Genomic DNA, 14,575 nt, shown 5'->3' on the forward strand with positions numbered 1-14,575 from the left:
GCTGAGACAACTGATGTTGATGCAATTGTTGCTGCTGCTGCATATACAATTGTGTCTGCTAATTTTGGAGCTACATATACATGGACATATTCTATAAAATCTGCTTTAGATCCTCTGTTGAATTTCTTGACGCAGCAGTCATTGATGGAGCTGAAGTAGACGCAGCTCGAGTTGTAAAAGAGGCTGAAATAGAGACTGAAGTATCTCCCATCCTGAAATTTCTGCGATGCTTTCACGTCGGGTTCACCAAAGATGTCAAAGGGTTTTCGAAAGCAAAGTCGCAACCACAAAGGTTCTTGAGAAATTCCAAGACGGAAGATCAAGCAAAGCAAATAATCAAGACAAATATGATGTCAAGTAACAATTGTATTACTGCCAAGTTATCACTGTGAGCATAGAGAAGCATCATAACAAAACCACATGTGATGTATGCAATCGACCCATGCCATGTATACAAGCTCAAGTATTTGTGATTGCAACAGTTGACAAAACTATTCCATCCTCTCAAGAGCAGTATGAAAACTGAGAATAGCTCTTCAAATCATGACAATTTGATTGAACTGCTCAAACCTTGTGGTTCAGAATTATTCATTGCTGTTGCTCTTCCAAAGTCTATAAGAAAGCATACTGCTTGATTTACCAAATGTATGTGCACCAGACAGGGCCACCACATCCTTTATGTCATCAAGCTCTATTGCAGCAAATTTGGTCACAATAACATCTTAAGACTCTCTTGCAGGTGGAAGTCTGGATGTAACAAGGAACTTATATGCTACTTTACTGTCTTTCCTTCCTAAGTTGACATTCCATGTTAAGTTCAACTGTTAAACATATAAAGATAACTCATTCATATCATAACTGCATCTGAATGGCCAACAATTATCCTTAAGTGTGCCTCTTCTTGCAAGACAGCACCAAGTCTTAAACTCCAATCCCAATCTTAGTAGTACCCTTCAGATGTAAGGCCTAAGCCTTTTAAGTGGAGAGGAAACAACAATAGGTAGCCCTATTACTCTGAAGAGTGCAGATGGAGAAGTCATAATACTTGGGAAAGAGAGGAGGTCTTCAGTTGGGCCACTTACACCTCGAGGCAATCAACAGACAGAACCTATTATGGCTAACAGTAGGTTGAGCATTGTCCAAGCACAAAGGGAGCTTCCATCAGCTTTTACAGATCCTCCAGCTCTAGCTTCGATATAAGATTCTAGTAGTAACAAGAGTGCTATGAAGCAGACCTAAGAAAGCTTTCAGCTCAGCAGAGCGCCCAACGTTTGTGTGCTCCATCAAAGCAAAGCGCAGCCAAAATGTGCTATCGGAGAAACTCACAATGCTGCCATGGTCAATGGAAGATGTAATGACTCTGGGAAGAAGAGAAGTTACGATAGAGCGAGAAGCATGGTCTGTCCTCCAAAGAAAGCTGATAGCAAACTGCCCAGGATTTCCGTGTTGCCAGTTGAGCATAACAGTTTTCGTATTCAAAAGGATTGCAGCAACATTGCTATCATCAGCTTCAACTTCAGAATCACTGCTCTCCCCTTCAGTCGATGACGGAGAGAGAGCTTACTTTAGCCATGATTGCCGAAATTCCCTGTGCCTCCTTTTGCTTGTGAGTAAAGAAGCATTTTGTTCTGAAACGGTATCACAATGGTTATTGTTCTCCTCTCTGATTGTTTCAAAGGTCTTCCAATTTTCCTCAGCGCCTTCCCCTCTCGAATGTTTAACGCTTTCTCATTCTAACGAAATGCCACTCAGTGCTGTTCCCTCTTTCTCCCTTTTGAGCATCATGGATTACTTTTTCCTCTTCACGTTCAGCGCCCTCTTCTCCTCTACGTCTTCATCCCGATGGTGAGAAAACATGTTGCCCATGGCAGGTTGGATATTCTCGCAGGCTTGGAAACACAGAAACAGTATCTGAAATGTCCCGTGATGCTGCTGCTTTTTCTTCTACTAGTCTGGCTATGCAGGAGAAGCAATCTGGATCTCTCCTTTTCTTCCTCTGCAGTGACTTCCAAATCAATTTCCTCCTCTACATATATGTAACAGTTGCACCATAATCCGCTTTTTCTAAGACCTGTCAGCCTGACTGGAAATCCGATATGTAAAAATCCACTGCATGACGCTCTGAATAGCGCAATTCTCACGTGAAAAAGTGATACTTTTGCCCTGCTATATGTGGATGAAGGCAAGGATCCATTAAACTGTCTCCCCAAAGATTCGGGACAAACACCCCCTTCCTCGACTGAGAGAAACATTCCCCCCTCTTTCCGTTGAATTCGCACTGTTTTTCTCCTCCACAGTTGATTTCCCCTCTTTCAAAAATAGTGTTTTTTTTTCTTTTCCCCCCCAAAAGGCTCTTTCAAATATAGTTCTCTTTCACTTTTGCTTTTTCACGCCCCCTTTGTCCTCTTCCCCAGCACAAATATAGGCATAATGGTAGGAAACTTCAACTCCAATGGTTGATCCCACACCCATCTGCTAGCTTTTAGCCAACCCGCGAAATGCATTTCCATCATTCAACTTGGGATGGAGTCCATAAAGGTAAGCCAAAGAGATAGCTATTGCACTCCATGATACGATATTTCGAAACGGTAAGCCAATAAACATACTCTCTGCTTCTTGTATGGTCCCATGTGCTCCATACATACTCACAAGGCCATTACCAACAAAGACATCTGAAGTATAACCCCTCATACAAGCATCATGATGCAATGTCTGACCAATTTCTAGAAACTCAAGTAGAGACAATTGTTCCTTCCAAACAATAGCTTCTGCATCTGTAAGTGCACCACAAGCTTGAAGGGCAGTTATGTATGTCAACTCATCACGAATTATTTCTTCCTCTTGCTTCAAACCCCTCTTCACTATATTACCCACATAAAATAAAAGAGCAAACATAACAACTAAGTATGTACAAAGTATCAAATCATACACAAAACTTTCGGGTGGTTTTCACACCTCGAATGCGCAGCAATACGACATCCACCCCCTCTAATCCTGCGCATCCTCCAGATGGGCGAACTACCCATGATCGTTATCATCAAGATCCAGAAACAGATCAATCTCTTCATTATGCATTTCTGATATATCAACAAGATTATCTGTCGTATCATCTGTCTCTTCCATTGGAGTTTCTTCTCGTTGCTCTTCTCTTGCAAATTCTTCCAATGCATAATCTTCATCATCTCTTTTCTTGAAAATCTTGATTCTTTTTCCAGCAATAGCCACTCTAAGCACAGTCCCATCCAATTCTGTCAGCTCATATGTTGCATTATCAAAAACATGTCTGACTATGTACGGCCCAAACCATCTTTTCACCATCTTCCGAAGTGCAGTATGCTGATTTTCAAGGCTGCTATCAAAGACCAATACCCAATCTCCCTCTTCTATTGCTCTAGGCCGCAAGCGATGCCTGCTGTCAAACCAGTACTTATTTCTTAGTCTAGCAACCTTCAACCTGTCAATAGCTAGCTGAATATCCTCTGGTCTTCTCTCCAACTGTCGAATCCGAAGAGCTAAGAGCTCCTCTCTCGTCAAATCCTCCTGCCAAGGTAAAATTGACCAAGTCAAAGCACAAGTCTCAATCGGCATAACAGGTTTCTGACCATACATCAACTCTGCAAGCATATATCCTACGGTAACACTGTGAGTCGTATGATCAGCCCACAAAGCAAATGGTAGAAGTCTCGGCCATTCTCCAATCCATCCTCTGCATGCTTTGGCTAATGCTTTCACTATCGGTAGATGCCCTCTCACTCTTCCCATTTCCCTCTAGATTATATGCTGTAGTTAGAGCCAACTTGATTCCTAGCTGAGAGAAAAACTCCCTAGCTTCATCTGCATCCAATTCACCAGATTCGCAGTGATCTTACCCACACAACCATATCTGCAGAAAATTTCCTCCAATAAGAACTTACACACTCCACTAGTGGTCTTCGTTCTCAAAGATCTGCCCTCAACATGATTGGTAAGATCCTCTCTAGCCAAAATAATGTATCTCATCTCCCATAGACCCATAGGCATAGTAACCAAATCAACTACCCACTTATAATGAATGCATAGCGGATAGGTCGGATGAAGCTCATCTCGATGATGCACTACCCAATACATCTGGCAGTCTCTACAAGTCTCAACAAAGTGAGAAACATCTCTATACATGCCTTTCCACCAATATTTCTCCTTGATTTTCTCATAAGTAGACCACACTCCTCTATGACTAGCCCAAGGACTCTCATGAGACTCTCTCATCACCTGTAACTGTGTCCCTCTATCGCAGACAACCCGCAAAGGTAATCCGCCTCTTTTCTTCGGATGCTTCCAAAGAAATCCGTCCTTGAGAAAATAACCATAGGTTTTCCTTTTGATCTTCTTGAACTCTTCATCTGTCCATTCATCTCTTTTTCTTAGTGTACTAAGGTACCTGCCAATCTGCAACCAATCTCCAACATAGAGTTCTTCTATGAAAACCACAATATCATAGACATGACAAACATGATCAACCATAGTGGCTGAAATTTCTGCATCATCCTCTTCTGCAAGTAGAGTCTCCTCATCATCATATCTGGCTCTAGACAACATATCTGCCCCCCCCGGATTATCCTTCCCTGCTATGTGTTTAAATTCCGGATTTAATGACTTGATCTATGCAATCCATCTCAGCATAGCTATATCCGGAGTAGAGCAACTCGTAATCATACCAATCAATGGCAAGCAATCTGTCTCTACCACAACTGAAGCTCCAATAAAGTACTCCTTGTCACATTTGACAGCCATGACAATCCCCAGTCGCTCCCTTTTGATTTGCGGATATCTCCTCTGTATCTTGTTTAGGACTTTCGCCCCAAACCGAATAGCATACCTATTTCCATCTGCATCATCTTGACCCACAGCCCAACCTATGCCAATTGGACTAGTGTCAACTGTCAATACAATAGGCCTTCCACAATTATAATCCGCTTTCCTAAGAGTAGGAGCATCCTACAATAACTTCTTCAATTTTCGCATGGCCCTAGTGTGGCTCTCATCCCAATAGAATTTCTGTCCCTTTCGAAGCAGTTGATACAAACAATCTGCTATGTGTGCAAAATGAGGTATCCAAATCATATAAGCTCCAATGAATCTCCGTACCTCTGAAGTGGTAGAACAATAATCCGCAATCTTGCCTATAGCATTCACCTTATCAGGTGAGGCTTTCCTGCCATAATATCCACACATATGTCCAACAATGACAACCTCATTCACTCCAAAAATAGATTTTTGCCCTGAAAGTGTCAAGTTCACTTCTTCTTACCTGGCCAAAATCTTCTCACATGCTGAAATATGATCAGCCACAAAGGATTTGTATCCCTGCTCATTTAGACTCTCATTTTTCTCTTCTTCTACACACCCCTTAATGGGCACATCATCCAAGAAAGGCATGGTAAGCTGAGGTATATAATCACGAAGGACCTTATGCATGGCATTCATCATATGCACAACAGAATTAGTGGCACCTTGAGGCAAGGTACACATCCTAACAAGCCCAATAGGAGTTCTCATGGTGGTTATGTCCCTGCTTTCCAAAGACAGCTAAAACTGATCATATCCTGAATACAAATCACCTAAAGAATAGATGGCACGTCCAGCAAATGCCTCTGCAAACTCATCCACAAGTAGACCTATACCAACATTCCTGATAGTAACTCTGTTCAGTGGCTGCATGTCCTGAATAAATCGGAGAGTACCATTCTTCTTTGGAACTGTAAACCACCTGTTTGAGTATGGTGCAGATGAAGGCTCAAGAATTTCCATCCTGATTTTCTCATTCAATAAATCAATCAGCTTTGGCAAGTGTGCCTTAGGCACTGGAATAGGTCGGAGAGATTCCATGGAATATGAGGAATAATAAAAATGACCATAGGAGCAACAATATCAGGATTCACACATCCAATAACAAGAAATCACCATTTCCAATTTTCAATTCAGCAAGAGTCTCTGCTGAAAATTTATGACCAATATGCTCCGGATTCCTCAAAATTTGCTGATCACTGTCAGGTGGAAGCGGTACAGCTACCGGCTTCACCTTCTTATCCACAGTTTTGTATTTCGTATCAACCGTGGCTTCATTATGCTCTTCTGCATTAGTCAAATCTTGTTGTAAATCAGCAATTCTACACTCCAATGGCTGAATATCCTCAGCCCTCTGCTCTATGGACTGCATAGAAACAGCCCTAAGCTCTGGATGCTGAAATATTTCAGCAGTAAACTCTGTTGGCTGAAAGTTTTCAGCCCTCTGTGTCTCTGAAAGCTGATCATAACCATTTGGAAACTCTGTTTGCTGAATTTCTTCAGCACTCAACACTTTTTGCTGAGTCACCTCAGCCTCTGACTCAATCTATGACACAAAATCTGCAATTTCATAAAACATATCCAAGGACTGCACTAATACATTACTGTGACAACTCTGCATATCAGTTTTCAGCATATCTTTCATCTCTTCCATTGTATTTGCACAAATCATACTGTCATACATCCCATCTATGTACTCATCATCTTCCAAAATTCCTGCATTTTTTAAAATTTTCTACTTCCTGCACATATACTGCCTGGCAGCTCTAGGCAACCTAGAAGTCTTCTGATAGCTCATCGAACTGTTTGCTGACATCTCAACAAAACCGGAGGAGAAAACACCGCTGCCAGGTGGCAAGAACTCCAATCTCCTCTGCTGTGTACCACCGTCGTCTTGCGAAACGGCGGTACCTAATGAAAAGCCGAATCCCTCACAGTGGGCAAAGGTGCATCTCTGAGAGTATCCCTGTTTCTAACATGGTTCACACACACAGTCATAAACTGAACTACTCTCATACCATCTTTACTGCGAATCTGTGCATAAGCAGATCCATCATCCATGACCTTTGTTTCCATGCGCATCTCTGTGATGAATGGCTGACCAAGAATTATGGGATAAGACCATGAATCCTGCACAAAGAAATGGAAATCCTCCTCTACATCACCAATAGAAACCCTGACACTAGGACATGCAGCATACAAATCACCTGCAGTGTTATTGGCGGCTCTCATACGCCACCCATGCTCTACATCCATAGGCCATTTGTTACTCTCATAAACTCCACGAACTATGAGATTAATCTCTGAACCATGATCCACCAATGCAACATAAGGCACCTGTTTCTCTCCAATCTTTACCATCGTCTCTGTAGTTGCCCTAGCCCAATGGCTCCATGAAAAGTGACTACGCGGTATCAAGATAGGCTCATCAATTTCAGTATAATGCATAGGCTGAACCCTCTTCTCTACCTGTGGAAAAACAGAAGCATTCTCAACCATAACCTCATCCTCATCCTCCTCCAACTCCCCAATAAAAAATCCATGTGTATTAGTAGTAGACAATGAATGTCTTTTCCTCTTCAAAACCTCCTGAAACTCTCTTTTCGAGATGCCCAAAATCTCAGAGATAGTGAACGTCACCTCACTGCCAAGTATCTTGTCATTAAAGATTTTATTCATGTCTATAGATGTCTCAATATCGGACATCAATCTAAACCCTGGCTGCTTTCTCTCTCTAGGCTCTTGCCTCTTTTCTCTCTTTTGAGCATCTTCCATCTGTCGATCTGGCCCTGGTCTTGAAGACGGTCCTGCAGTAGGTGGAGTAACAAACTCACCCCCTCTAGTCTTCTTAGCTGCACTTGGATTTTCATCATCCCTCTTACGGTTCTCCTCAACAAGTACATCTGCTCCCTGAGACTTAGCCAAATAAGCATAAATAGAGTACCTGTCAACAAGCGAGTCCCAACCTGTCTTTGATCTGATGCTAGAGCCTGCACTAGTCAAAACAATTTTCTGAATTTTTCTCTTGTTTGCACTCTCCATAGCATAAGTCCATAGTGCTGATTGAGTCTCTGATCCCTTCTCAATCTGGACTCCATATGCAGAAGCATCACCTCTAGCTATCACATAAGAAGTACGCACAGCCACGTCATCCACTAACTTCTTCATTCCACCTTTACCAAAGTTGGTAGCAAGTGGAGCTCCTGTCTCAGTCAACCAAATCTTACCATCTTGCCCCCAATATACCAAATTCTTCCTCCTTGCATCTTGAAAAGTTTCACAATCCCTGCAATGTTGATGGTCCGTACTATCGCACCAAATACATCTCCGATCTCTCCTAGGTGCACTAGGAGCACTCCTACGTGCAGTAGGAGCACTAGAAGAAGTAGTAGGCGCAGTCGAAGCAAACTGTTCTTTCAACTTTCCCACCAACTCCGCTTTGACTAACTCCAGTGTCAAATCTGTTACGCCTTTGATTATGTCATCAAGAGAGGTAGGCACCGATGGAGCGGATGGTTTTGGAGTAGAAGGTGTAGGCATCGGTCGTGGAACAGGAGGAATAGGTGGAGTGGAAACAGTAGGCACTGGCATAGGCCAAGAAACTGACTGAGGAGGAGAAGAAATAACAAGGATATAAGCAGGCATAGGAGCAGATGATGGTGTAGGTGTCATGGAACCATTCTGTAGGCGAGTCTTCCATATCCTCCTCTTGGTCAAAGTCGAGACTGCATCCTGAGCATCTTGCCAATCCGTTTTAAGACCCATAGGCTTCGTGCGATCCTCAAGAAGCTCACCCAATTCTTCTTGAAGAGCAGGATTTGCAGCTTGCAAGAAAAGCTCAACTTTTTCAACATCCAATGCTCTTTGTTCAATGGCATCAAGCTGACTATACTTCTCCTCAAATTCTCGAATCAACTCTGAAGCAGCTAGACCTTTGTTTGGCATGTAGACCCACTCTCGGAATGACCGCCGAGTAGCCATACCAAAGTCCTCAAGGAAATATTCTTCTTTCAATGCCTTCTTAAAATCTTGCCAATGTGTATTTTGAATAAAAAGATCAGTCACTTTTGCCCTCAAAGCGGGTGTGACAAGACGAAGGAAATACTTACTCATAAGTCCAGCTGGAACTCCAAAAAGCCCCATCTTGATCTCATATGTCTTCGAATATGCTGAAACATTTTGACCGTCAAATAGCTTCTTCTCATTCTCAACTGCTTCAATAGCCTTAGTCGCGCTGTTTACATTCTCCTGCTCCGAATAGAGTTGCCTTTGCTCAAACAATTGCTGTTGATGCAATTGTTGTTGGTGCTACATATACAATTGTGTCTGCTAATTTCTTGTGTCTGCTAATCTGCTACATATACAATTGTTGTTGCTGCTACATATACAATTGTGTCTGCTAATCTGCTTTAGATCCTCTGTTGAATTTCTTGATGCAGCAGTCATTGATGGAGCTGAAGTAGACGTAGCTCGAGTTGTAGAAGAGGCTGAAATAGAGTCTGAAGTATCTCCCATCCTGAAATTTCTGCGACGCTTTCATGTCGAGTTCACCAAAGATGTCGAAGGGTTTTCGAAAACAAAGTCGCAACCACAGAGGTTCTTGAGAAATTCCAAGACGGAAGATCAAGCGAAGCAAATAATCAAGACAAATATGATGTCAAGTAACAATTGTATTACTGCCAAGTTATCACTGTGAGCATAGAGAAGCATCATAACAAAACCACATGTGATGTATGCAATCGACCCATGCCATGTATACAAGCTCAAGTATTTTTTATTGCAACAATTGACAAAACTATTCCACCCTCTCAAGACCAATATGAAAACTGAGAATAGCTCTTCAAATCATGACAATTTGATTGAACTACTCAAACCTTGTGGTTCAAAATTATTCATTGTTGTTGCTCTTCCAAAGTCTGTAAGAAAGCATACTGCTTGATTTACCAAATGTATGTGCACCAGACAGGGCCACCACATCCTTTATGTCATCAAGCTCTATTGCAGCAAATTTGGTCACAATAACATCTTAAGAGTCTCTTGAAGGTGGAAGTCTGGTATGCTGCTTTATTGTCTTTCCTTCCTAAGTTGACATTCCATGTTAAGTTCAGCTATTAAACATATAAAGACAGCTCATACATATCATAACTGCATCTGAATGGCCAACAATTATCCTTAAGTATGCCTCTTCTTGGAGGACAACACCAAGTCTTAAACTCCAATCCCAATCTTAGCAGTACCCTTCAGATGTAAGGCCTAAGCCTTTTAAGTGGAGAAGAAACAACAATAGGTAGCCCTATTACTCTAAAGAGTGCAGATGGAGAAGTCATAATACTTGGGAAAGAGAGGAGGTCTTCAGTTGGGCCACTTACACCTCGAGGCAATCAACAGACAGAACCCATTATGGCTAATAGTAGGTTGAGCATTGTCCAAGCACAAAGGGAGCTTCCATTAGCTTTTACAGATCCTCCAGCTCCAGCTTCGATATAAGATTCTGGTAGTAACAAGAGCGCTATGAAGCAAACCGAAGAAAGCTTTCAGCTCAGCAGAGCGTCCAACGTTTGTGTGCTCCATCAAAGTAAAGCGCAGTCAAAATGTGAAAATGTACTGTCGGAGAAACTCACAATGCTGCCATGGTCGATGGAAGATGTAATGACTCTGGGAAGAAGAGGAAGTTACGATAGAGCGAGAAGCATGGTCTGTCCTCCAAAGAAAGCTGATAGCAAACTGCCCAGGATTTCCATGTTGCCAGTTGAGCATAACAGTTTTCGTATTCAAAAGGATTGCAACAACATTGCTATCATCAGCTTCAACTTCAGAATCACTACTCTCCCCTTCAGTCGATGACGGAGAGAGAGCTTACTTTAGCCATGATTGCCGAAATTCCCTGTGCCTCCTTTTGCTTGTGAGTAAAGAAGCATTTTGTTCTGAAACGGTATCACAGTGGTTATTGTTCTCCTCTCTGATTGTTTCAAAGGTCTTCCAATTTTCCTCAGCGCCTTCCCCTCTCGGATGTTTAACGCTTTCTCATTCTGACGAAATGCCACTTAGTGCTATTCCCTCTTTCTCCCTTTTGAGCATCATGGATTGCTTTTTCCTCTTCAGGTTTAGCTCCCTCTTCTCCTCTACGTCTTCATCCCGATGGTGAGAAAACATGTTGCCCATGGCAGGTTGGATATTCTCGCAGGCTTGGAAACATAGAAACAATATCTGAAATGTCCCGTCTTCTGATGCTGCTGCTTTTTCTTCTACTAGTCCGGCTATGCAGGAGAAGCAATCTGGATCTCTCCTTTTCTTCCTCTGCAGTGACTTCCAAATCAATTTCCTCCTCTACATATACGTAACAGTTGCACCATAATCCGCTTTTTCTAAGACCTGTCAGCCTGACTGGAAATCCAATATGTAAAAATCCACTGCATGACGCTCTGAATAGCGCAATTCTCCCGTGAAAAAGCGATACTTTTGCCCTGCTATATGTCGATGAAGGCAAGGATCCATTAAACTGTCTCCCTAAAGATTCGGGACAAACACTCCCTTCCTCGACAGAGAAAAACATTCCCCCCTCTTTCTGTTGAATTCGCGCTGTTTTTCTCCTCCACAGTCGATTTCCCCTCTTTCAAAAATAGTGTTCTTTTTTCTTTTCCCCCCCAAAAGGCTCTTTCAAATATAGTTCTCTTTCACTTTTGCTTTTTCACGCCCCCTTTGTCCTCTTCCCCAGCACAAATATAGGCATAATGGTAGGAAACTTCAACTCCAATGGTTGATCCCACACCCATCTGCTAGCTTGTAGCCAACCCGCGAAATGCATTTCCATCATTCAACTTGGGATGGAGTCCATAAAGGTAAGCCAAAGAGATAGCCATTGCACTCCATGATACGACATTTCGAAACGGTAAGCCAATAAACATACTCTCTGCTTCTTGTATGGTCCCATGTGCTCCATACATACTCACAAGGCCATTACCAACAAAGACATCTAAAGTATAACCCCTCATACAAGCATCATGATGCAATGTCTGACCAATTTCCAGAAACTCAAGTAGAGACAATTGTTCCTTCCAAACAATAGCTTCTGCATCTGTAAGTGCACCACAAGCTTGAAGGGCAGTTATGTATGTCAACTCATCACGAATTATTTTTTCCTCTTACTTCAAACCCCTCTTCACTATATTACCCACATAAAATAAAAGAGCAAACATAACAACTAAGTATGTACAAAGTATCAAATCACACACACAACTTTCGGGTAGTTTTCACACCTCGAATGCGCAGCAATACGACAACATGATGCAGGCATTGCAGGAAATACAGCGGCAACAAATCCTGGAGGCTGGATGGCAAGGAGATTCGATGGCAATTGCACGGTGCCAATATGTTGTTGCAAATTGCAGAATCGGGTGCTGATGAAAATGCATAAATAATGGCATTCGACGGCCAATGAGACGGTAGGCATCGCAGTCAGTTTGTTATGCAGACGGCAGAAGGAAATAACGGCAATATGGCGGCCTATTTGAATTGGACTAAAGCTTGAAGATTACGGCCAAATGAATTATGAAGTGTTCAGAACGCAGATGGCGCACAAAACATGATGGCGGTTGTTATTGGACAAGAGGATAGGAGGGTGTTTCAACGCGGTTCGTTTACGCAGAGAGGATGCATGGCGGCATATATTCTGGCAAGCGGATGACAAGGTAATAAACGTAAGGGCGACTATTTGAAATGCAGAAGAAGACTTAATAATTAGCCTCAAAGGGATACCCTTTTATCAAAAGCCTTAAGGCTTTTACCTTTGGAGAAGCAACAAGGGCCTTTTAGCCTTTAAGAAAAGCCTTAAGCTTTCTGTAAAAAGCGAAAAGCCAAAAGCAAAAGCATTAGAAAACATGAGTATGGAAGAAAACTATAAAAGGAGGTGTACTGAGAGGAGACTTAGGGGCCCAACCCCATGTATTCTTTTGTATTTTTCTTGTATCTTGTCAGACAGGAGAGAGAAGGATTGCATGCAAGAGTGAGCTCTTGTTGTGCCAATTGGAAAGACAGAGAATTTGGATGTCAAAGCGTCGAGTCTTGGCTCAAGGTTATTAAGGTTTGAAAATTTCCATAATACTGGATTTGTCTTCAAAGTTTGTTTTGACTTTCGTGTAAAGTGTTGGTGTTTTCGAAATCTGAGTTGGGTTTGTGTGATGCTCTACCCGAAATTAAGTTTCTTTGTCGTTTCTGAGCTACAAGAGGCATTGTTTAGCGTTTGATTTTGTGTGTGGTTCGTGTAGTATTTGTCGAAACATTAATATTTTTGTGTTGTGTTGTGTATCCGACAAAGTCAATTTTCCGCAACCGGCACTCCTTAACGTCTCATTATTAGGTTGTGAGTGAGACTTGTTCTTGATCACTGCTCGCGTAACAACATGCACTGGTATGGAGCTTGGAGCTTGGAGCATGAAGATGGAGCTTTCTTGAGCTATTGCCTTGAATCGTGGAGCCATCGAAGGATTTGAGGAAGAGGACTACAACAATCAAATTTGATGGTAAGCTCACTACATCATTTGCAAGAGTATGCATGACTATGTGAGAGATAGCTATTGCCACTCACTTGAAATGCTTGACTTGATAAGTAGTTCATAGGGTCTCAACGGTTGCTAGTGATAGTGACAACATCCTGGTTCAATTTCTAGGACAAATGATTTCAAGCTTGAGTGCTTGTGTACTCCAAATTGACTTACAAAGTAGGAGTTTGTCTTCAAAATGATATTCGGTTTAGGTAGTAAGCAAGGAAGTCAAAAGGTGTTTGATCTCCTTTGCTAGATAGTTTAGGTGTTGGAAGATTTAGAAACGTTATTTAGATTAGGGGTAGGATGTTTTTCATTAGTAGGATATATTAAGGTTTGGGAAATAAGGAAAAAGAAAGAGAATATAAGTTTCTATAACAACTAGGAAACACGGAAGCAAGAAAACAAAAGAAAAGAGATTTTGAATATCTTAGAAGAAAAACAGAGAGTAAGGGACAAAAGAGTGAGCATTAAAAGGAGAGAAAAGGGGGTGGAAGAGCTCATTTGAGCTTGTGAGAGATTGAGAGACAGAGAGAGAGAGAGAGAGAGAGGTAGGTCAAGAGAGAGCAATAGGCTAAGAGAGCAATAGAAATCCATTGTGTTATCACTCTCAATGGTTCGAACCCTCCTTATTGATTGAATAATAAGAACTTGGTCATATCTGGATGGGCATGTGATTTATGATTTATTCTTCAATGATTTGTGTCATTTGGCATGCTTTTCTCAGTCACTCAAATGGCACTCCAAGCCTCGAACGACCGAATTGTAACTAGCCCCTCAGATGGCCAAGCCACCTAGGTCCACTCGAATAGTCCTTGTCAAACTCGGATGGTCCACAATTGGGCGATCCAATCATTCTACTCAAACACAAAGAAAGTCCACTTGGATATGCCCCCACTTAGATGCTCAAACTTCTGAATTGTCCTTTGGACACATCTCCTCAGACTTCGATAGGCACCCATGTACAAGTCAAACCTAACCATTCAGACATGCCAAATCCACAACTCAAAGGACTAAGTCTAGGACTCAGATGGTCATGAAATTACAACTCAAACATCCAAATTAGAAGATTACTCTGACCTATGACAAATTCTTGGGGACCATCTAGATCCCCAAACATGCCAAAGGTTGTGAGCTAAATAACGAGTGACCCTAGCTAGATCCCAACCCTACGAGTGTGACCATAGAGCTGACCAACACTAGAATTTACC

At 42.0% G+C, this 14,575-nt stretch overlaps 1 long non-coding RNA gene across 3 annotated transcripts in view; it reads left to right on the top strand.

Moving 5' to 3' along the window:
* LOC148024754 (uncharacterized) overlaps window positions 1-14,575 on the top strand; it is a 53,883-nt gene that overhangs the window by 32,953 nt on the left and 6,355 nt on the right. For 2 of the 3 annotated variants that reach the window (XR_015693256.1, XR_015693258.1), the window contains exon 3: window positions 13,181-13,343. This is a non-coding gene — a long non-coding RNA (uncharacterized LOC148024754). Of the gene's footprint in view, window positions 1-13,138; window positions 13,344-14,575 lie in introns of all 3 variants that reach the window. The other variant, XR_015693257.1, reaches the window with a different exon arrangement.

The sequence above is a fragment of the Lygodium microphyllum genome, chromosome 15 (assembly GCF_053477565.2).
Source record: "Lygodium microphyllum isolate KBCC chromosome 15, Lygodium_microphyllum_v1.1.10, whole genome shotgun sequence".
Lineage (NCBI taxonomy): Eukaryota > Viridiplantae > Streptophyta > Polypodiopsida > Schizaeales > Lygodiaceae > Lygodium > Lygodium microphyllum.